The sequence below is a fragment of the Onychomys torridus genome, chromosome 21, assembly GCF_903995425.1.
Source record: "Onychomys torridus chromosome 21, mOncTor1.1, whole genome shotgun sequence".
Classification (NCBI taxonomy): domain Eukaryota; kingdom Metazoa; phylum Chordata; class Mammalia; order Rodentia; family Cricetidae; genus Onychomys; species Onychomys torridus.
The window spans coordinates 51,168,505-51,192,060 of NC_050463.1; positions in this window are offsets into that span (position 1 = coordinate 51,168,505).

A 23,556-nucleotide genomic window follows, 5' to 3' on the forward strand; every position below is an offset into this window, starting at 1 on the left:
TGACAGGAGCCACTGTTTGCTGATGTTAATGTCAGTGGTCACATAATTACTGAAACCTTCCTTTTCTTCTTCAAAGAAAGAAAATATGATTATTATGAAAGGAAACTATTGTGCTCAATTCTCTACAAAGTGTGCAGTACTGCCACGAAGACCTGACGTTTGAGACATCCTTTCCTGGCTCCCTCTCCCCAGAACCACTGCCCAAATCTTCTTCACTGCCATATAGATCAGATCTCCACTACAAACTGGCTCAAACATTATGTGGATTCCTACTATAGCTCTCCATCTTCAAAAATGAAAACTGCCAATAGGTACTTCATAATTGCTGTTCTCCCGTGTGGGTCTATGAGTAGTCTCCTTCCCAGACAGCAAGGATTAGGGAGTGAGTTTCTTTCACTTACCCACCCCAGTGAGCAATAGATGGCCTGATCCTCAATACTGACACCAACCTCCTGACTGCCCTTTGGAGCATGTTGGGAGGTCTTGACCAATGCTATTAAAGGAGCTGGTAATGTGCTTGTTTAATCTAGATCATATTCTTGAAATCATAATCCTCCTTGGGTCTCCAGAACATCTGAATCATTCTGTAAAGTATTATCATGGACCATCAAGCAATTATTTCTTAGATTAAACCTACATGGGCCTTGGACTTGCAATAACAGTCAATGGGGACATAGGCACATCCACCTCTGTTGTTCTGTTTTCTCCAGAGGGTCATAGGCTCTACATTTCCCTAATTCATCAGTGACAGGAAGTCATTAACATCCCTTTAGAAGGAAGAAGCCTTTGGTGTGAGCCACAAAAGCTGACTCTCAATTGCACAGCACTGACATTTCCCAAGTAGCACTTTGAAATACTCTGATGAGAAAAGCCTTGAATATTAGTGCTTAGAGATGACACACTCAGTGCTATATCTGTACCTGGAGATGTTTTCTCCAGTTGTCCCTCACTTTTCATTCTCTTCAGCAATGAGAGTGCACATGTACATGCACGTACATACACATATGCACACACACATACATGTACACAAGTACATACATAGATTATACATACATGCACACCTACACACACATAGACACATGAATACACACACAGATGTGCACACACTCATACACACATATATACACACATAAGCATGTATACATACCTATATATGTACACACACACACACACACACACACACACACACACACACACTGCATGTATACCCATTAGCTTCTTTGAATGCTCTAGTATTGCCACATGTCTAGCTGCCACATGTCTGGGATAAAGTAACAACAGTGGGAACCTCTTCCCTCAGCTTCCTCATCCTGGTTCTCAGTACATGTCTTGATTTACCTTCAGTCACTGGAACTTTATGCAGTTTAGAATCCCTCCTTCCCTTTTACCAGAAGCCCCCAGAGCATCAACAACATGAGGACATTGATGAACTCCATGAACACACACTGATGGTTCTGACTACTTTCCCTGGGAAGGAGGGCTCAGTGTGTGTGAGTCTATGTAAAGAGCACCACTCCCTCTTGCCACCAAGTGTACACAGAAAGGAGCAGAAATGTTGATGCAAGTGGGGAATGCTCAGAGCCTCAGCAACCAACATCAGGGCTGTGAACCTTATTCAATGGTTCATCTGCAACTTCAGTGCTAAACTGACCATACAGTATTCAGGAATTCCCCCCACAAGGACATTGGGGTCACAGTCTTATGGAGCCATCGAGTCAACCAAGATATATTCAAGCACACCACTACCAAAGTCCACACAAAGCAATTATGTGAGGGGAAAGGACTACATAGTCTTGAAGATGTCACAAAATGGGGTCTGAGCTGCTGGCAGCATGAGAGTGTATGCATGCTTGCCTCCCACCACCTACTCAATTTAATCTCCCTCTTCGGGCACTAGGAATCAAAATGCGTCTTTGAATTGACTCAGTCAAGTGGCTGTTAGAGGTTTTATTGGCACAGTTATCATTGGAAAGATGAAATAAAATGGAAACCTGGCTCAAATTTCATTTGCAGTTATATTTTTACTAAGACAGTTAATGACTTAAGGTCAACTCCATACAACATGCCATCATTCCTAATAGCAGTAAAATTTCACACAGAATATCAATTAAAGAATAAAAAACAAGATATTTTAATGATGTACAGAATATTAATTTGTGGCATAGTAGCCAGTAAAAAAATAGTATTTATTTAACAGTGGAACAGGCATAAACCCATTCTTAGTCCTGTGGTGACTAACACTGGTTCTAATAGAAAACATGAAAATGTCTACATAAAAATAACCTGAAGAGCCAAATATAAAGAGAAAATGTGTTCAGAAATAACCATCTCTAGGGGTAAAGAGACATACACTTGAGCTGTGTATGTTAAATCCTATGAAAATAAAGAATATAACTATAGATTTCTTTAGGGGTTAGAGCCCATTAATTCCCAAGCACTTCATGAAGCATATTTTAACAAAACGGATCATCATATGTCAAGTTTAGTATTGATGACCTATCATGTTTGTTACTGAACCAAAAACACATAATTACAATTTCAGAATCTACACTTATGTGTCATTGTGAGTGCACATGTAATATGTGTGGATGGGCAGGGGACACAGAGACCATGGCATTGGTGTAGAGGTCAGAAGACACCTGTAGGAGTTGATTCTACCATTCTACCTTTATGAGGTTCTTGTAGATCAAATTCAACCACCAGGCTTCTATGGCAAGCATCTTTACCGACAGATCCATCTAGCTGACCACATTACAGTCGTATAAACAAAGCTTGTTCATGGCAGAAATGTGGATTAATACCACATACCATTTTTTTTTTCACTATAATGGACTTCTATTTTTTTTTTAACTAAGTCATCTTGCATCCAGTGGGGAGAAAATCCACACTAATTACCCTCATGTAGAGCAGTCCCCCTGCTTGCTTATGAGTGTGTCTTCCAAGATACTTCCTAGGGCCATTTGTGTCCATCAAAAATCCCTACAAAGAAACAGAGTTACTTCACTAAGAACTAAGTAGTTAGGATGGCCTCCTACAATTGATGTGTGCTAATGGATGCAAAGGTCACAATGATTTAGAGTTCAGTATTTTGGACATCCTGAGTACCTAGCCTGTCTGTCTCTGCGTTACCAGTACTATCAATGGCAGAATTGATGGCACTGTGGCATGAAGTATATCCCACTTATACCCAGCTTATGACAGATACAAGTCTGTGCCCATTCAAGGGCGTAATTAACTTAAGATGCATACACCTAATCCAAGTGATATAGAAGATGCTTGTGAAGGTTACATCTTAGAAATAGATGTGAGATACAGGAAACCTGTCTTAGAATAAGCTTAAATGATCATGTATTTTGTATCCCAAAGTGATCCATTGCATGCATCTGTTCACTGCAGCTCTGTTCCCAACATCCAGTACATGGAAAGTGCATACATTGATGGAGCCCATTGACAGATTAATGGAAGACAATTGATATGCATATACCAATGTATTATCATGTTATTCAGCACAAAGAAGAATGAAATCCTCTCACCAGAAAATAGTGAGAAGTGGAAGACATTGGGTTAAGTGAAATAAGCCAGGCACAGGAAGACAAGGACTACATATCCTGATCTGTGTGTGAAAATTTAACAAGCTCTGAGAGGGCAGAGGTCATGACTGGAGGTAAGAAGAGACAGGAATGGGGAGGTGGGATGAAGGGATGTTAGAACAAATTGGTGTGTGTGTATGCAGTTGTTGAAACATCAGGCCCCATGGAGAAATACAATTAATGCATGTTCATCAAAAACTAAAAAAGAAGAACATGTAACTTTATTATGTATTAAAAAAAGAGTAGTCAGAATAAATCATAGAAAAAATTGTTAGCTTTCCTTGCATCAATAAGCAGAAATTAATGACTGGACAGAAGCCATTTAAGAGTAAAGTGCAATTTAAAGTCTATCTATTTAGCAAGCATGTGTTTGATTTCTGAGAGGACATTCATATACTTTTCATAAAATCTGAACATGATTCACAAATGTTCTGGTATATGTGTTAAAACATATCTCTAGTTGAGAATTGCTCTTCCACAGCATGGGAATGTGAGCACGTAAACACACACACACACACACACACACACACACACACACACACACACCTTCATAAATTCATGTACATAAATATGTATAGGCATAGATAGCCACCACCTTGACTACAATATGAAACTTCTCTGTACACCAGCAAAGACACTTCTTTTCAGTCTGACCTGCATCCTCAATGGAGAGTGGCAAGCACTGAACTACTTACTACCCTTGGAGTCTTTCCCCTTTCTTGAATGTCACACTATGAACCTGTGTCATGTGTAGACTTCACTGTCTCTGGCTTGGTTTGGCTTAGTGTGCTTGAGGTTCTTTCATGAATGTGAGTGAGTGAGTGAGTGAGTGAGTGAGTGAGTGTATGGAGAGGTGTATGCATGTGTGTACACCTGTACATTTGTGTGTTGTTTTCTTCCTTTTTTGCAAAAGGTTCAGGTGTGTGGGCACACCACAGTTTATTGCTCTACTTACCACATGGTGGACATTTGAATTGTATTATTTACTTTCTATAAATGAAGCTTTAAATGTCAGGTATGCCTAGTTGTATCCCCAGATAGTTTCCATTTTTAGAGGTAAATATTCAAGGCTAGTATTATTCAATTAAAAGTGGGTTTGGCTTCATAATATCCTTCTTAAAGGATTTTACAAATTTTCATTCGCACCAACTATCCAGCATCTTCACAAAGTACCCCTGTCTTCCTGTCCAACAGGCAGCAGTTTGCAGAGGTTTCAAAATGCTGGAAGTTTACCTTTCTCTACTCATTAGCAATGGCCAACACAATGTAATTCTATAGCCACTAGCAATGGCCAACACAATGTAGCTCTCTAATCACTAGCAATGGCCAACACAATGTAGCTCTCTAATCACTAGCAATGGCCAACACAATGTAATTCTATAGCCACTAACAATGGCCAACACAATGTAGCTCTCTAATCACTAGCAATGGCCAATACATTGTAACTCTCTAGTCATTAGCAATGGCCAACCCAATGTCATTCTACAGTCACTAGTACTAACACATTGTAATTCTCTCGTCACTAGCAATGATGACTCTATTGTAACCTGTTCTCTTTTGTACCATTCCTCCACCTTTGACAACTGCCTGTTTGCCTGCCCCATAATTACATTGTTGTATTCAATTATGAATGTTTGATGAGCTACCATGAACACACAAGGTATATAATACACAGCATAGCTAATTCAAAACTTTACTCTGGCAAGTACTTCCTTCTAGTATGTGGCTTCTGCTTTATTTACTTCAATAAATACTGATGTCTTCAGGACACATGGATCATATATATCTTGTTCAGTTTCCTTGGAAGTACTTCATAATCTTCATGTGTCTGGTGACGCTTTTGTTGTTGGTCTCCTAACAATACCATATAAAAGCAGCGTGGGTAATGTGATTACTGATCTTTTATGTCATCTTGCATGGATTTAAAACACTTAGGAGATGAGCAAAGTCCACATCTAAGTATGTCTCTGTAGATGTTTCCAGAAAGGATTAACTTGTAAGGAAAGCCTCCCCACCTGCCATTCAATGGGCTGTGGCATTGCTGGGATAAGGGAAGGAAAGGAGAAAACAGTGAGCTTAGCTTTCAGCTTCCGGGACATGAGTGATCTATGCTCTGCTCCATTAACCCTCTCCACCATGACGAACAGAAACACTGAAAATGTAAACAAAATAAATCCCTCCTATAAGGTATCTCTGAATTGTGTCATTGTGAGGAACAATAGAGAAGTCAACACAGTAGATAAACCCCATCTCTTCTGCTTTCTTCTTTCTTGGTACTGAGAACAAAAACTGCATCTAACTTAATATGTTTATTTCAAAAGCTTTGTGTGTACTCCATTAATAACATCTGCCTGTGTGTCGTCTGGTACACATTCTCCAGACCTGACCCAGGTCATATAATCTTGGCTGGAGCTGGCTAGAATTCACTTTCAAGTATCCCTCTGCCTTCATTAGTTTTCTATATAATCTTAAGTTTTCCTTCACAATCATTTCTGCTTTCACCTCCACCGTCCCTTCTTTTTATGACACCGTTTACTCTAGATAGCTTGTGTGTGTGTGTCATTATCCTTAACATGGAAGAAACACTTATTTCTCTTCACTTTTTAATGCAATTTGATAACTCATCTTTTAATTTCATCAGTGCAGATATTAATATTTTATGTAATTACTAACATAGTTTAATTTGAACCTTAAATCCAGGTAGAATCTTCTCTTCCTGTCTATTCCTTTGTGTTTTCTCTATTTCCTTAATTTAAAGTATATCTGTGGGATGACTCATCCCTAACAGGCCTGAAGGCCTGCCAGTCCAAATCAGTAATAAGATACTTTCTGAGAGCAAACATGGGTCTGCCTAAGGGCCTTAGCAACAGCAACTGAGACATGATCTGAAGATGACCTAGACCAATGAGAGGCAGCCATGTCACACCACCAAATACATATTCATCAGACCTTCCCCCAGGGTGGGGCAGATGGTATATAAGACTTGCCTCTTCCTGAATAAACTGAGCTTGTTGTTTCAATATCCTCCCAGAGTCTGAGTCATTGACTCTGTGCCTACTTGCCCCCTCCCCAAAAGGGAACAGCACAGGACCCTGCTACATCTCTTTTTTTCATTAAAGCCTCTACTTTGGGCTAATTAGCCTGAATTTTTAATTGTTTACTTCACTCATGTTTCTGGAGTTTATGGTGTTTCCCCTGATCTTACCACAACTTATCTTCAATTGCTATCACAACTTAACATAAATAATACAAATGCATTTGATACATGTGATGTGCAGTCCTCCCTGCTGGTTTATCCACTGTACCATTACTATGTGTTTAATGTTTGCACATGTCATCCAATCCACAGCCCTATCTTATCATTTCACTTGAAACATGAAGTCCTGAATAGTGATAACATGGGGAGCAGGTCCCAGTGGACACCAAATTGATGTTGTATTTCCTGTGCCTGACTTTGCTTCCTCAGTGTATATTCTGCATGTTTGTCTGAATAAGGCTTTATTGACACTCACTGTCAGAAGACACATATAATAGATGTATAAGTGGGTTCTTGGGGTAGCAGCATGCTTATTTGTACTGGAAAGTTACTTCTGTGCCTGTCTCTTGCTCTGACAGCCCTGGCCGCATTGGGTCGATATATTGCCTATATTCTGTGGCTCTGGAACTGACACTGGGTCCTGGTGCTATGATAAAACATAACAATATAAAGACACTTATAGAAGAAAGTTTATTCTAGCTTACAGTTCCAAAGGGACAAGACTTCATCATGGTGGTGGGAAGGCATGGGTGATGGTAGGAGCAGGTAGCTAAGCTCACTTCTTCAAATACAGGCAGGAAGCAAAGAGGGTGGACTGGAAGTAGTGGGAAGATTAAAACCCTTAAGGTCCACCTGCAGTGACATATTCCTCCAGCAATGATGTACCTTCTACACCTCCTTGAACAGTGACACCAACTGGGGACTGAGCATTCAGAGATTGGCACCTATAAAGGACACCTTCATTTAAACTACCACAGGTGCACTCCATGTCTCCTGTAGCCCAGCACTGAGCATTACCCACCCAGAGCATGGAGTTGGAATGGCATATACTATAGGAGGGCCTTCAGCATCCCTACCCTATCCAAGGATGGCAACCTCTGCATCAGCTCCTGTAAAATGTTAAACTTTACAGGGAAATTGAGAAGTAGTCCAGCTACAGTACCAGGACTCCCCACATGGCTTGGGCAAGGTGGGTGGGTGGGTGATGCTTCTACTGTAATTTCTTCTCTTTTAATCTTTCTTTGTCATGATGTCTTAATACTATTTATAACAATGTGAAAATACTATTATGAGATCATTCAGTGAGAAAACTTTAACTCTGAAAGAAACGTTAGTCCTGGCTTCCTTGATTTACAATAAGCAACTAGTACTTTTAATTTTGCTAGGGTATCTACAACTTAGAGTGGGCTGAGATCATTTTTTTAAATAACATTTTATTTGTATGCGAACCAAGTGTTGAGTTTTCACACAGCACATATTGTGACCTTTTAGAAGACTTCATTTTCTTCTGTGCCCTTTATTTTGAACAGTGAGAATTTGCTTCACACTGCATTCTAGACTGATCCCAGTTCAGAGGCATTTTGTCATTAACACCAATGTGCTGGTGTCGATATTCTATCAACATATTGTCTGCTTGATTTCACCCAAATGAGAGTGAGCATTAAGTTGTCAGAGGAAGGCCGAAGTCCAGTGGAAAATTATATTAGCGTCTCAGAAAATGATTACTGTTTTCTGTCATCTTTGGAATCTCTACTGTACCTTCTGATAAATCATAGATTTGAAAGATGTCCCATGAGTCAGCTCCCTCAGCTTGACCTTAATATTTATGGCGGCTGGAGAGGTAGGATTTATATTACCACTTCAATATTCAAAGAACACACAAGACTGTCTAGATGGTCAAAGATTTCCACAGCTTTCATATAAATGTCTGCTTTTAGGAAGTAGGGAGTGAGAAGAAATGGAGTCATATATGTCTGCAGTTTCAGCCACCCAAGGCAGAGTAAACACTTTCTTGCATGACAATGTTTGAAAAAAATCTGCCAAGCAACAACCTAAAAAATAAATAATAATTATGAATGTTTCTCTAGTATATTTAGGTACAACAAAAATATGACATTCCTTTTCAATTTTGGAGAGTTTTTTAAATTATATCATTTTATGTATGTTTTGCCTCCATGTATGTATGTGTACCACATGTGTGCCTGGTGCCTGCAGAGACCAGAAGAAGGTTCAGATCCCTTGAAATTGGAATTGCAGAAATTGGAATGGCTGTGAGCCAGCATATGGCTACTGGGAACTGAATCTAGTTCCTCTGCAAGAGGAGCCATTGCTCTTCACCACTGAGCCATTTCTCCAACCCCCACAAATTTACTTTTTAAGGAAAATATTAAATACCATGATATGAAAACATTCCCCAGGGTGGGTAGGAGGTCCGGCCCTCACTGGTACTGAGAAGCCTCCTTCTCAACTGAGCTTTGGTCCTGCTGTTAGCTAACACCTGCAGCCTGATCTCTTACCTAGCAGAAGGGTCTCCACACTTTATATACTGGGTGACTTCCTTCAAGCTACCTACTGTATCTACAGTAAGATGTAAACTCATCTCCTGCATGTGTGTGTGTGTGTGTGTGTGTGTGTGTGTGTGTGTGTGTGTGTGTAAAACAGTGATTTGCATTCATTGGTTCTTATCACAGCCTTTAATAGATTCTTTTAATGTCCTGATGCCTGAATCCCCTGTCCACATCCTCCCTTTGACGTTCCCCTTTACCATTTTGCTCATAGACAACTCCATGTTTTCTTTTGCAGTGTGAGCTGCACGCTGCCCCAGCCCTTCATGTGGACTTTATATCTGTATATTAATATGACCATCCTGATACCCACATGGAGTCAACACTGCTTCTTCCTAGTTAGTTCTCCAGAGTTCAGTGACTTGGTCCAACTCACATACTCAGTCAAGAGCCATCTTTGTATCTGGGCTCTCACAGACTCAAACACTACTATACATTCTCATGGTTATAGTACACCAGCACTCTAAACCTCTCAAATCTAAGCTTTCCCAATAATTAAAGGAACTTCTGATCAACACTGGTGATTGAATGTGCCATCATCACTTAGAAAAAAAAAAAAGCAGTCAATATCCCTACCCAACTAAAAGGCCTGTGAGCCCCAGGGATGACCAGACTGACAAGATGTCCCCAGAGATGCAATAGTGGCACTTTTATCTTGATGAAAACAACATGCTTTCTAATTAGACTTAGGCCCATCCAATAAGAAGTAATTTATTCCTAGTACTGTAAACCTAGCCAAATATCTATGATTAGTAACATCCAAGACCTTAGATACCTATTTTGCCATTTTCCTAAGCAAGAATAATTTCTAACTGTACTCTAAATACTTGACCAATACTCATAGACCAATGTAGTTCTCATGCTTTATCAAAGAAGTATCTTTTTGCAACAGATGGAGGCCATTACAGAAATCCACAACTTGTCAAAATACAGAGAATAAATGACTGTGTGGTACTCACCTCTAATTCATATATCCAAATTCATAAACCTACATAATATATCCACACCTAAGTCTCAGAGAAAGTAAACCTTAGAACAGGGGGCCGAAATACTGTAAGAGCCAGAGGACCAGGATGGTCACTGAGAGATGCTGTTTTCTATATAGGACAGAGAAGTTCCCCCCTTGAAATCTCAACAATATGAAAGAAGACCTGTATAATGTACCAGTTGACATGCCAACATGGATTGGAAAAATGTCACAATGCCCCTCCTCTAGATGAAGAGGTATAGGCAATCAATGGCTACAGAGAAAGGGAGAATCAGTCATCCAATCAATCCCAAGTGGTGAGCCCTAAACACATATACATATGATCAACACTTAATTGGCTCAGCAAGTTGTATTTGTGTGTGTGTGTGTGTGTGTGTGTGTGTGTGTGTGTGTGTGTGTGTACAATATTAATTAAAGAAAATGACTTTGGGGGATTTGGGAACATTACAGGAGGAGTTGGAAGGCAAGTGGAAGGGTTAGGAATGATATAGTACTCACGAATACAATTCTCAAAAACAAATTTAAAAATAAATATATGCAAACAAAGAAATCTTTAAAAATTTGAGAAAAGAAAATTAATAAAGCAAAACCCAGTATTGTTCAAATGTCCACCTATACCCTGCTCTTTCAGAGAGAGTGTGTTCTTCCTAGTTCCATGAATGGACAATGAGGCAGATGTAGCTGGTTTGTGAACAGCCTTTCTTGCACCTCTACTTACATGTTTGATGACTGGAAAACATGGACCTCTCACCTCCTCTGCAGGGAACCCTCTACCCTCAGCTCCATTTGCCACTGCACTTCAGTTACTGTTTACATTATTTATTGATTCCAAAAACTGTTAGCTTTAACTTGGAACAATAAAATCTATTCCTAAACAGGCATCATATAGAGTTTCCTCACATCTGCCAGGCTTCAGTCCATCAGCACCATACACTAAACATCATGGGTAGAATGGAGAAATGTAGCAGGACAGGCATAGAAAAAAAAAAAAGTAAGATCTTTCATTGGAGGGAAAGGTAAGAAAACTTAGTTAGAACCTTCTGTCTACCATGTCACTGATACAAGACAACGCCATGAATGAAGTCACACTTCGAATCATAACTGCTCAAAGTTTACTCTTGTGTGGGGAAAATTCTAAGATTTAATGCTCTGAGTCCATAACTGGAATAGAAGGACTCACTCCTGCCTGTCCCTTATAGATGTCAAAGACAGAGAGAGAAACAGACTCTCTAAAGTTGCTTTCCACCAGGGCTAGATGATGATTAAGGATGAAACACTCATTGTGGAAGTGTGATGACCAAAGTTCAGACCCCAGAATCCACACAAAAGCTGAGTGGGCATAGCACCTCTCCTATCGTCCTAGCACTTGGGAGGCAGAGACAAAGGACGTCTGGACACGCTGACTAGCCAGGTAATTGAAATCATGGAGTTCTAGTTTTAGTGAGAGATTCTGCTTCAGTAAACAAAAAGAGATGTGATCAAGAAAGATTGCCAACATCAACTTCTGGCCTCCACACTCATGCACACACATGCAAACACACACACACACACACACACACACACAAAAAAAAAAAAAAAAAAAAAAAACCACCCTGTGATTTGATTTGTTCAGCTAGACAGTTGAAGACAGAGAAGATGGCGAATTAACATCTTAAAAGCCAGTCTTCCATCTTCTTCCCCATGAGCAGCTCATATAGAAGAACAATGGGAACGAAGGCTATCAATCATCTGACAGCTTGGGTGTGTCCTTCTGGTCACGTGGTTACCTTGGTTTTAAGACTTAAGATGTGTGTGCATTTCTTGTCCCTTGCACTCTGCCCTCATTCTGTGGGTATCTGGGCATAGGCACTTCTTAAAACACTAAGTCAATCAATAGTGTCTGCTGGTGGCAGCCCTGTGCTCCTCCATGGGTATCTGGACTGGGAAAGGTTTAACTCAGAACAAACAAGCTATTAACAATACATGTGTTCTAAAATAGTAATTCCTTTCTACAATGTAGAATACAAATATAACTTTAAATACAAGGTATAGTGGGGGCCTACCCATTTCTGTCAATATCATAAGCTACTGCCTAAGGCACTCACAGTTCCTCATTCCAGCATCTGATAATTAGGGACATTGTCTATATTCTTGTTTTAAATTTCCAGAACAATGTTTTTGCCAAGTGTGGAACAAAGTTGATGCTACTTTACTTCAAATCACCTCTCATGAATTTTTTTACTTTGAGAATCTTGATGAAGAGCATTTCACATGTCTTGTTCAACAGCCAAGTACAATTTTATTCCACAAGCCAAGCACTGCCTCTTTCCAAATGCAGGTGCAGAAAGCTGCACACTGTTCTCTGTTGCTTGTGCTGTAGTACAGAAACTAAGATCTTCTTCAGAGAAAAGTTTCTTAGATGGACCCTCCATTGGTGGTTTCAGACTGTCACTCTCCTGTGACAGTCTCATGGTTGAGTAGAGGTTTTGTTGTTGTTGTTGTTGTTGTTGTTGTTGTTGTTGTTGTTGTTTTGGTTTTGGTTGCTGTTTTTTTCTGTGTTATTATTTCCCTTTAGGGAAAGAAATGCCATATTCAAGGAAAGAGTTGAGGTTTGCCCTTCTGGGAGGGTAAGCAGAGAATTCTAATAGAGAATGTTTCTAAGGGAACTGCTTTCATTCCATGGTGGAATCTGGAATCTCTGTGTGGCACATGGGGCATCTCCCCAGGCTCTGCTGGGTCACAGCCTCCAGGACTGAATTACAAAGCTATGAAGCTCTTTTTGCTAATGACCAAATTGAACTATTCAGCCATTAGAGTTCATTTCTACCTTAACTATTGGCCCACTTTCTGATGGGAACTTCACGCTGACTAGGAAGGCCTTGGTTGTGATGAGATAGGTAGAGCTGATCCATACCTTGTCATACCTTGTCTGAGCTGTGGATGAGTATGAGATAGAGCCAGCTGGCTCAGTGTTACTGTACACTCATAAACACTGACCTTGCACTTCCCTCTAAAGTGTGCATATCAGGATGGTGAGGACTTATCTCTCCATTAGCATCTTTGCTCCCTACAGCCCCAGGAGGTCCCTGGACACCGTCACCAATACAAGAAAGACATACCAGGTTACTGAGGATATGATGAGCTGTAACCTAATGGCAGAGACCCCTGGGGCAGCCTATGATGCACTGCTTCCAAACAGGGACTACAGGAACATGAAAGTCACAGGTGTCCACCCATGTGATGCTTTATCAACACTCCCCACTCCCTCTGGCCACTCATTAAGATGAGCTAGGGATAGTTGAGACATTGTCACCCCTCAATTACTTTTGTGAAGAACTCAGCATTTGAATTCTCATTCTGATGGGTCAATCATTCTGAACAGCTTGTTTTTTTGTTTTGTTTTGGTTTTTGCCATCCCAAAATGTCCAAATCCAACCCCCTTGTGATTCATGACACATAGCTCAATCTGACCATATATACATTCAGGAGTATGTCTACAGAAACAGGCCTGAGCTGAGACCTCCGACATCAGTCAATCATCTATCAAGAAAACGTACCAAAGGCTTGCCCACAGGCCAATTTGATGGGGCATTTTCTCAATTGAACTTCCCTCTTCCCAAATGTCTCTGGCTTGTGTGAAGCTGACATAAAACTAGCCAGCACAGTACTTCACTTTATATCCTCATATTTCTTATATAGGTGAAATCTGAAGGGTAGAGGGAAAAGATCAGAGAAAAGCAAAAGAAGGACAGAATCCACACTGCCCAGAGGGAGGAGCGGTTTGTGCTCATGCAGGACCTCAAGTCAAATGTAAGAGACAGGATACATTTTATTTTATGGTGGAAAAGGATGTTAGGAATTAACTCTAATGGCTAAATAGTTCAGGTGTCTGCTTAGCAAGAATTTTGTGGGGTGTTATACATGTTTGGTGTAAAAATTCAGTGAGCCCCATGGCCTCAGGATAGATGCTAGAGCCTGGGTCCCAAGACTCTGTGTCAGAGGATTCTGGGTCCCCACTCTTCTGCCGCATCCCTTACTTTGTGGGCATAGATGTATTCTTCTGAACTGCTTCAGAGCTGTGACTGGCCAGAGCTTCCTAACTTTTACCATCCTCTAGCTCAGACCTGAAGTCCATATTCATTGCACAAATGGTAAATCAATGAAGAAATCTTCAGTGAACATTTCTAAGAATATAGGTAATTATCATTCAAACTGCTAGATCAAAACTGTTGACACCAGTATACTCTCTGAGCATTATCACTATTACACAAGGGCATGTTTGAACATTTTAAACAATATCCAATAGATAGCCATTTTATTATTTTTTTGATGTAAGATGCTAGGAAACAGGATAATTTCTCATTGACAGCTCTGTTTATCTGATTGTCCACTGTATACCAAAAAAATAGTAAATTTATCAAAGTCATTTCTTCATCTTTATCAAAGATCACAATTTAAAAAATAAATAACAAGAAACCCTACTTAAAGCCAACAGAAAAGTATTCCATTCCCTTCCTCTTCTAGAAGAAAACCCTAAATCTTCGAAGGTTTCAAAAACCCTGGATAGCACCCATTTTCTCTTGTTACCCAATCTGTGTGAGTTCCAGGATACACACTCCTGGGAAGACCAGTTATGTTTATCTTCTTACACACCAGTCCTCAGCCAAGAAACATGTTTTGCCAGTGGCTAATGTGGTTGTGATCAATTCCCTAAGTGTCTCAGAACTGATGTCACCACTCCTTAGAAGGGTATTTTTGGGGAGCCATTTAACCTCTTCAGAAGCAATAGGAGTTCTTAAAAATAACTTTTATGCCAGAAGTTGAGTAACTTCTATGGCTTGTTTTTGTTTTTACCAGAACATGTAGAGAGAACTTAACGAGGCGCCATATGTCAAATCTGGAGCCAGATTAAAAACAAATAATTAAAATATATGCCTTTTCCATCAAAACAGATTGCGCTATGTTGGTGGAAGGAAGTGGAACTGACATGTCATGTTTTGACAGGTTGTTTTTCCCCCTAAGAAAAATCAGTTATATTGTTAGAAGTATTGTACTTGAAAGCTGTGATTTCCTTGTGTGGAGCAAGAAATTAGAGACTTGAAACTTAAGTCATAATTAATCAAACCTGCCTGATCGATTCACCTGCCATTGTGAAACTAAAGAGACACACATGGAGTGATGCACAGAGGCATCGGAACAGACACACAAGAACCAAGGGGCAGGAACCACTGAGAGTTGGTGAGCATAAATGTCGAAGGTGGTGGTGTGTGGATGAGTGTATATGTGTGCTTGTGTCTTTGTGTTTACACATTTTAAGGTTTTATTTGTAAGTGTTGGTGTTAATGTCTGTGCATGTGTACATGTCTGTGTATGTGTGCGTTTGCTTTTATGTTCATGTGTATTTATGTGTGTTAGTATGTAGTGTGTGTGTGTGTGTGTGTGTGTGTGTGTGCATGCTCTGAAGTATGTGTGTGTGTTTATGCTCATGTGTGTTTAGGGATATTTGTCTCTGGTGGTATGTGTGTCCATGTCTATGTGTATGTGTTTGTGTGCCCTGTGTGTGTGCATTTGTGTGTTCAGCTAATATCCTACCTCCTCCTTCATTAAAGATGACTTGACCATGTACCTAATTGCTCCTCACTGAGAGCATCTCCCAGAGCTTTCCTTACTGAGAGACTGTAAGTTCTTAATGACATTTGTAAGCATGGAAATTCAGCATTACACAAATATATTCAGTATGCAAATATCCAGAAACTGAGAAGTTCCATGTTATGAGATTTCTATTCTTGATTTCCAGCACAACAGAGAAATAACACAACAGTTCCCTCCTCTGCTGGTTTAACCAATGTCTTCATGATGGAGGACTGTGAACACTGGGCCTTGACCTAAAGGTTCCATCCTCCACTAGAGCCTGAGGAAGAACAGAAGTCTCAGCCTTAGAAGGTAAAGCCTCAGTCTTATTAGCTGGACATTATACAAGGAGCACCCCCAGGGGGCACAGGAATGAGCATGATCAAAATAGCAATTGATGGGGCTGGTACTGGGGAGATGGACCCAGATTCAGTTCCCAGCACCCACATCACGTGGCTCGCAACTGCCTGTAACCCTAGTTCCAGGGGATTCAATACTTTCTTTTGACTTCTTCAGGCATACATGGTGTGCACATATGTATTTAGGTACACACACACACACACACACACACACACACACACACACACGCATAGATGATGATGATAGATAACTAAATAATGATAGCTTGACATGAAGGAGTATTAGGCTGCATAGGTTGGGGATGGGCCCTCTGGCTTCTCACTCAAAGTGCTTGGAAGTCCAGCCTCTGACAACATACAGATTACTAGTAGAGTGTAGTAGTTTCTGAGCTGCTGCTGCCAATTCCATGTATAACAAAGTCACACCTTTATGGACCTTGGGCAGGGTCTCTGGTTGCTTGTGTAGCTTGACAGTTAACTTTCTGTAAGGATGTTCTGCCTTTAGTCTTTAGTGAGGGGCATTGTATTATCCAGTGTGTACCATGGGACCAATGCTGCCCCCTCAGGACTTTGGGGTTTTGTGAATAAGATCAAGGGGATGAGTTCATGATGAGGAGACACTGTTGAGTGTGAAAGTCAAGAAGCCAGTTTGCAATTTCAGATCTGCTGTTAATAATGCTGTGGCCTTACCTTGGACACTTAGACAACTTTTATTTCAAATTATCCTCCCTAAAGTGGGAGAACTGTTTATGTTTCTCTCACAGAGTTATTGAAATGACACATGGAAGATAATTTTCCATGTGATGTTCTTCACAGAACAGCCCAGGATGAGCTCAGGGAACTATAGAGCTCAACTAGGAAGGGAGAGTATGGACTGTGGTGTCAGTCCCCTCTCCCACCCCATTTATAAGACAATTTAAACAGAGGAAAGATTCTTGTGGGCTTAAGGACATCAGCAACTTGTTTCCAGTGTTCTGGCTTTTGGTGAGACAGAACACAATGGCAAAAGCATGCAGTAGAAAAAATAAGCCCACTTCTCCACAACTAGGAGACAAATATGCCTGGAAAAGAAAGAGGTGGGTGCCCAATGTCTCCTTCAAAGGCTTGCTGCCAATGACCTACTTCCTCCACATAGAATCCACCCTATTAATTTCCCAACACCCTCTTCTATCAATATGTTTATAACCAAGCCTTTGACACATGAGCTCTGAAGGCTGCTTCAGAACCATGTGAAGCCCCACCTCTAACTAAGGAGTCATTGACAACTGGTAGATTTGGGGAGCAGTGGAATCAGTTCTCTTTAAGGTTGAAGCCCCTGGTAGCTTAGCCAGTCTCCAGTGACGATCACACATCAAAAAATGTATAGGCAGTACAAACTGGACCTGATGGATTTGGAAAACAAAAACGAAGAGAAGTAGAGTGGACTGGGGAGGGAAGATGGATCCAGGAGGAGTTGGGGAAGGATGTAAATATGATCAAAATACTCCGTTCTCAAAGAACTAGTAGAATATGAGTGGCAAAGAGCGAGCCAAAGCACAACCTGGGTCCTGTGTCTTTTCTTCACCCTGAGACATTAGTAAGTATTTGCCCTGTCTCTCTCTTGCCTCAGTTTCTTCTCCAGTCAGATAAAGAACCAATGCTGCAGGTAAGGGCTCAGGTTGAGGAAGGTTGAGTTGAGAGGAAGCACATGAAGAGGATGAGGTACACGTGACGCCTGCAAGAAGAAAGAACTATCTCAGCCTGGTGTGGGAGACACCAGGGACTCTGGAGGAGTGAGGGGTAAAAGACTTAGTTAGAAATAAAGAGGAGAGAGAAACATAGAGAAAACACAGGATAGACTCGAGTGGGCCTGGATCCTTATCCACCAGCCCAGAGCTTTATTCAAAAGGCTTTTTATAACAATGCCAAGGGGAGCAGCAAAAGACCTCCCCTTTGCCAGATACAGGCAAGTGTAGACCCTTCCAACACCTGGTACACAGACCCATGGTCCAATCATCCTCCTATGCAGTCCTGCTGGGTACAGCCACTGGGAAACCTCAATGGCTCCAACAACCTGGCGTCTCAGAGAAGCTCCCTATAAGGAACAGAGCGTCTGCCTGCTCTTAAAGGTAAAATGGACTCTGTTGGGTTGCAGTTGGTATGCTGGAGGTGAGAAAGACAATAGAGTGTGTTTTATTTTGCCAAGCCTTTGATTTTTTTTCAGATCCAAGTGGGACTCATCACATTGTTTTGAGAAAATGAGCAACATGACTTTACTTGGCATTTAAAGAGAATTACAGCAAGTCTAGTTGACAATACAATGCACTGTTAGAGCAATTCAGCCGAGAAGAGAAGATATGTTCAAACATTTGGTTGAAGAGGAGGATATTTCCAATGGGATGTGCTGAGACATCCAGAAATACAGACATGCAGAGAGGGGAAAAGAAAGATGAGTCAGCGGGCGGAGATTCATGGCCTGGACCACTGTAAGGATCGAGTCAACATGGATCAGGCAGGGAAGTCTAGAGTGGGATAAGTAAATGGAGATGATTCTCACATAGGACTTGGTGAGATGCACTTAGTGACCAAGTAGAGACACAGAGCAGGCAGCTATGATGGAATGTAGAATTAGAGAGGGAGGCCTTCACCCATAGTTGGTTTACATTTGGGGGTGGTTAATATTTTTGTTGTAGTTTTGATTTCAATAGGAAGCATCCCCAGAAGGCTCATGTGCTGTGGGCTGCCTCCAGCTAGTGATGCAGTGAGATGCAATGGTTCATGAGGGGTTTAACTTCATCAATGTACTTATGGGCTCTTATAGGTAGAGAAGCCAGACTGGGAAAGGACCTGCTGGAAGTTGGTTTTTGAAGGGCACATCTTGTTCCAGACAACCCCTGCCCCCCCCCTCTGCTTCCTCTCTACCATCAGGCAAGGTGCTTTATCAAATGCTCCCCACCCTGACTCAGCATGTGTGAGTCAAGAAGCAACAGAACCAAATGACCAGAAACAGACACTTCTGAAACCATAAGCAAAGGTAAATCCTCCTTAAGTCACTTCTTGGTTATGTTCTAATGACAAACACTGGCTAATGCAGCTGCCTAAAACCAAAGGACTGGATGAGATACTACACCGTGAAGCAAAGAGAAAAAAGAGAAATACCATCCCGAGGCCCGGAGAAAGCACTGCTCACAGGAGATATATCAAATATCATAGTATTCAACTTTACCACTAACAAGTCAGCATACATCCTTGTCAAGCCATAAGTACCAAGTACATGGATGATGATCAGAAGTTACACGAATGAAATGTGGCCCTCGGGATGCTTGGTAGAAGCAGAGTTTATAACTGAGCCTCTCTTATCACCAAGAGTGGCAAATATGGGAGTTCTGTGGACAAAAACTTCTAAGTGGTATTGTAGGTTTTCTCCTGGGGATTATCTTCATACAGCCCCACACAAAGGGAAAGTTGGTCTTCTCCAACAAGCTGGTGTTTGATGCAAGGGGAGAGACGTGCATCTTTCTCGGTGTGCCCCCCGTAGCTGCTGAGTCAACATGGAAGCACATCTTGGTACCTGTGTCAGAGACCAGCTACCTGCTGTCTCATGTACCCCTCCACTGACTAACTGCGGAGCGGGCTCCTTTCTGGAAGTTAATTCATATTCTCAGTTTTCTTGTTGTAAAACAGGGACAGTAGTGTTATCTCCTAAAGCTGAGGAAAGGATGAAACAGAATAATTTACCCCTGGCACATGGCACATAAAGCAGGTGTTTAACATGTGCTAAGCCTGATGTCAATTTCAGCTATTGCTGGCAGTGGTTGGTGCTACCTGGGGATGCTGATGGAAGCTGACTCCTCCAGGCACCAGTTGAAGCACAAGCCAGAGAACGGGAGTCTTCCTTATGAGATGCACTCTCTTAATTATATTCTGCTAATGACACGAATAGAGAAGAGATAATTACTCAACACAGCCTGAACTTTCCATTTCATTCTCTCTCCTGCCCTGATTTCCTGACTTCTGTTATTTCATCTTCATTAGCTCTACAGTGATAAACAATCTCAGCACACAGGCACAGACGAAGATAGGCAGAGAGACACATGCTCACAGTCCCGAAGTCCCACAAATCACATCGAATCAATGTCTTGGTGTAAACTGTTGGAGGAAATGGGACAGCACTTCCCCCGTGTCTCTGAAAGGCAACATCCCTGAGTGTGGGTGGCGACTCTGCCTCAGGTCAGTGGCTCCGCTGGCAGACTTAACACCCATTCTGAGATGATTTCCTCTCAGGTCTTCGGTCCTCTAGGTCACTGCTGTTGGAAGCACCATATAAGAAATGTGAGGCGCTTGCACAAGACTCTACCTTTGTACAGAAGTAGGGTTGTCAGAAAGAAACCGTGGCAGCTGCACTCATGCTCCGGCCTTCCCAGCTCACTGGACCCACTCTTGCTCCCATGGGTTGTCCACTTGCTCCTCCTTTCAAGGGAAACATATTCATGCAGTTGCTGATTAAGCTTCACAAAGGAAAGAGGAAGCATCCTGTGTCCTACTGAAGTTAGTTTGACCAAATCACACTGTAGTGGGTAGCCATTCCAGCTTTGACCTGGAAGTTCCAATCCCCATTGAGGCTTCGGTAATGGTCATGCCTACAAGGCAGGGCTGAGAGAGGATGCTAAAGACCCAAGTTCCGGATGCAGGAGCTCTCTTGGTTCCTGGATCCTGGATGCTGGAGGTAGACCAAGCAGAGTTCTCCAGAGAACACCACCGGACTGTGCCACACCTTTCCCAGACCCTGCAACCTACCTATCCCTTCACTTGTAAGTTACCACACAAAATAAACCTCCCTTTTAACTACATGGAGTGGTCTTAATAATTTCACCAATATCACACCAGCCTTGTGGTTGGCAGAAGGAAGAGGGACAGGGAGGGTGAAGCCACCCCACTTATCCTCATCTACAAGCTTAGCTCATTTGCATATCTCAGAACTTCAGATGTTTGTCACAGCAGTTGACATCTGAGTGCCATGCAGAAACAAAGAAATCCAAGGACTGTCACAGTGGAGTCCTTCTTCCTCTCTTTCATCTTCCTCCAGGCTGTCTCATCAGTAGATGCCATCTCTCCACTGTCCACTGAACTGTGTTCCTAACACACACTGTCAGTCTACCTCAGTAGTCAAGAGCTGACCTTTAGAGAGACATGCTTCCTGCATGGCACGACATACTTCTCATACAGTAATTCAGAGAAGCATTTGCACAAACCCCCAAGATCCGCCACAGTATTCTTATTGTACCTGTCCCCTAAACATAGTCACAGATGTATGAGTTTATACCTACAAGAAAATCCTGCTGGACATGACCTATGTTAATTGTGTGTTGCTGCAGGGGTCCATCCTCACAAGGGTTCTCTAACCCATACTCCTATTCCTTATTGTTGTCTGAGATACAAATGATGCCAATAGTCTGTTGTCATCACCTAAGCTGCCTTACGTATCAACACTCTGCCATGGCCATCAGCAGGAGATGCTGTGGTTACATATGTCTGTGTCTATTTGGGATGGAAACTGGAGTGTCGGTTCTAAACTGATATGTTTAATATTTTATTCTTGGAGAATTTAATCAACATATACAATGTATTTTGATAATATCTACGCTCTACTTCCCAACTCCTCCTAGTATTCCCCAACCCATGTCTCCTAATTTCATTCCCTTTGGTAGGTTAAAAATAACCTACCAAGTCCAGTTAATGCTCTCACTGTGTGCACAAATGTGAGGTCACCTACTAGTGGCTACACTACCAATAAAGAATAATTATCCATCCCCAGTGGCCGCCACTCTATCAGGGATGGGGCCTCACATGCCCTCTCCCTTCAATGCTGGGATGTTCACTGATTGGTCTTAAGCAGGAAACTAAAGCTATTGAGATTCTGTAGATAAAATGCCCCTGCCGTGCTCAGAAGACACAATTTTGTGGCCGGACTTCTCAACCTCAGTCTCTTGTTCTCACCATCTCCCACCACCTCTTCCGTGAAGTTCAGTGAACCTTAAGGGGCCTGGAATGAAACATTCCATTTAAAGCTGAACCCTGAACAGTCACTATTCTCTGTACTTTGACCTAGTACTATTATTTTCCTACATGAATATAATATTAAACTGTTTTCCAAATAAAATTATTTGTAACCATAGGTTAGGGCAGCTCCTATCCCTCATCAGAAAAAAAAAATGTTAACAGTGATGAATAATACAGAGATTCATGACTATAGTGCAATTTTTTCCTGGTTCATGCACACATATGGGACTGTTGGCTCCGTGGTAGTTGGTCTGGGGACAGGACGGAGATACTGAAGCTGATAGGTAAGGCCACATCCTAGGGAAACCCCATAATTACTTTATAAAATATTCGTAGTTCAGGACAAGAGTTCCCAGGGATATTCTCTCTCTCTCTCTCTCTCTCTCTCTCTCTCTCTCTCTCTCTCTCTCTCTCTCTCTCTCTCCTGCCTTAACAGCCACCAAGAGGGAAGGAAAGGAAGGTTTGGGGGTGTCTCCAGCCTGGAGCTCAACAGGATTGGGGTTGCTGGCTGGAATGGTGTTATCGTCGGAGCATGAAATGTCTCCCATAGGCTCATGCATTTGAACATGGTTTCCAGCTGGTGGACTGGTAGACCATTTGGGAAGGTCATGGGACCATTCAGAGGTGGGGCCTTCCTTGGTGGAGGAAGTGAGTTATTGGGATGGGCTGTGCAGCTTTGAGGCAGGCCCAGCTTCCTGTCCATGCTCTGCTTCTGGGTTGCATGCAATGTGACTGCCTGCTCTGGCTCCTACTGCCTTCCCATTCCCACCAGGATAGATGGACTCCCTAAAATTGCAAGCCAGAATAAACCCTTCTACCTTAAGTCACTTGGTCAGGTATATTATCATAGCAACAGGGCAGGCACATAGCACGGTGGCTGAGGCCCAGGAGAGCAGCTCTACCTCATGCATCTGTACTGAACAGCATACAAATAAAGATACAGCCCTTCCAAGATGCTTGAAGGTAGAGAGTGATGACCTACTCTCCCTCTGCTATCGCTGCTCTCTGAGATTCCCAGAATTGGTCTCAGATGAATGGGAATACAGAATAGTAGAAATTCACATTTGAAAGAAACCAACTATTGGAAGAACAATGCTGAGCTGGTGTAACTAGTTGTTGGCTCTGCTGGGGGTTTCTCTTGTGCCCTGAGAAGGTTCTCACTGTCTCCCATCTGCCCTGAAAATGCTTCCTCCTACTGCCAGAATTCTACAATTTCCTGAGTGCCTCTCTTAGAAACTTCACTTCTAACCTTATGCTGTTTTTCTAAGCCTTAAATGATTGATTGAGAAATATTAATTTTCCTCAGTAAGCAGAAGCAGGTGAGTCTCTGTGAGCTCAAGACCAGCCTGGTCTACACAGTGAGTTCTAG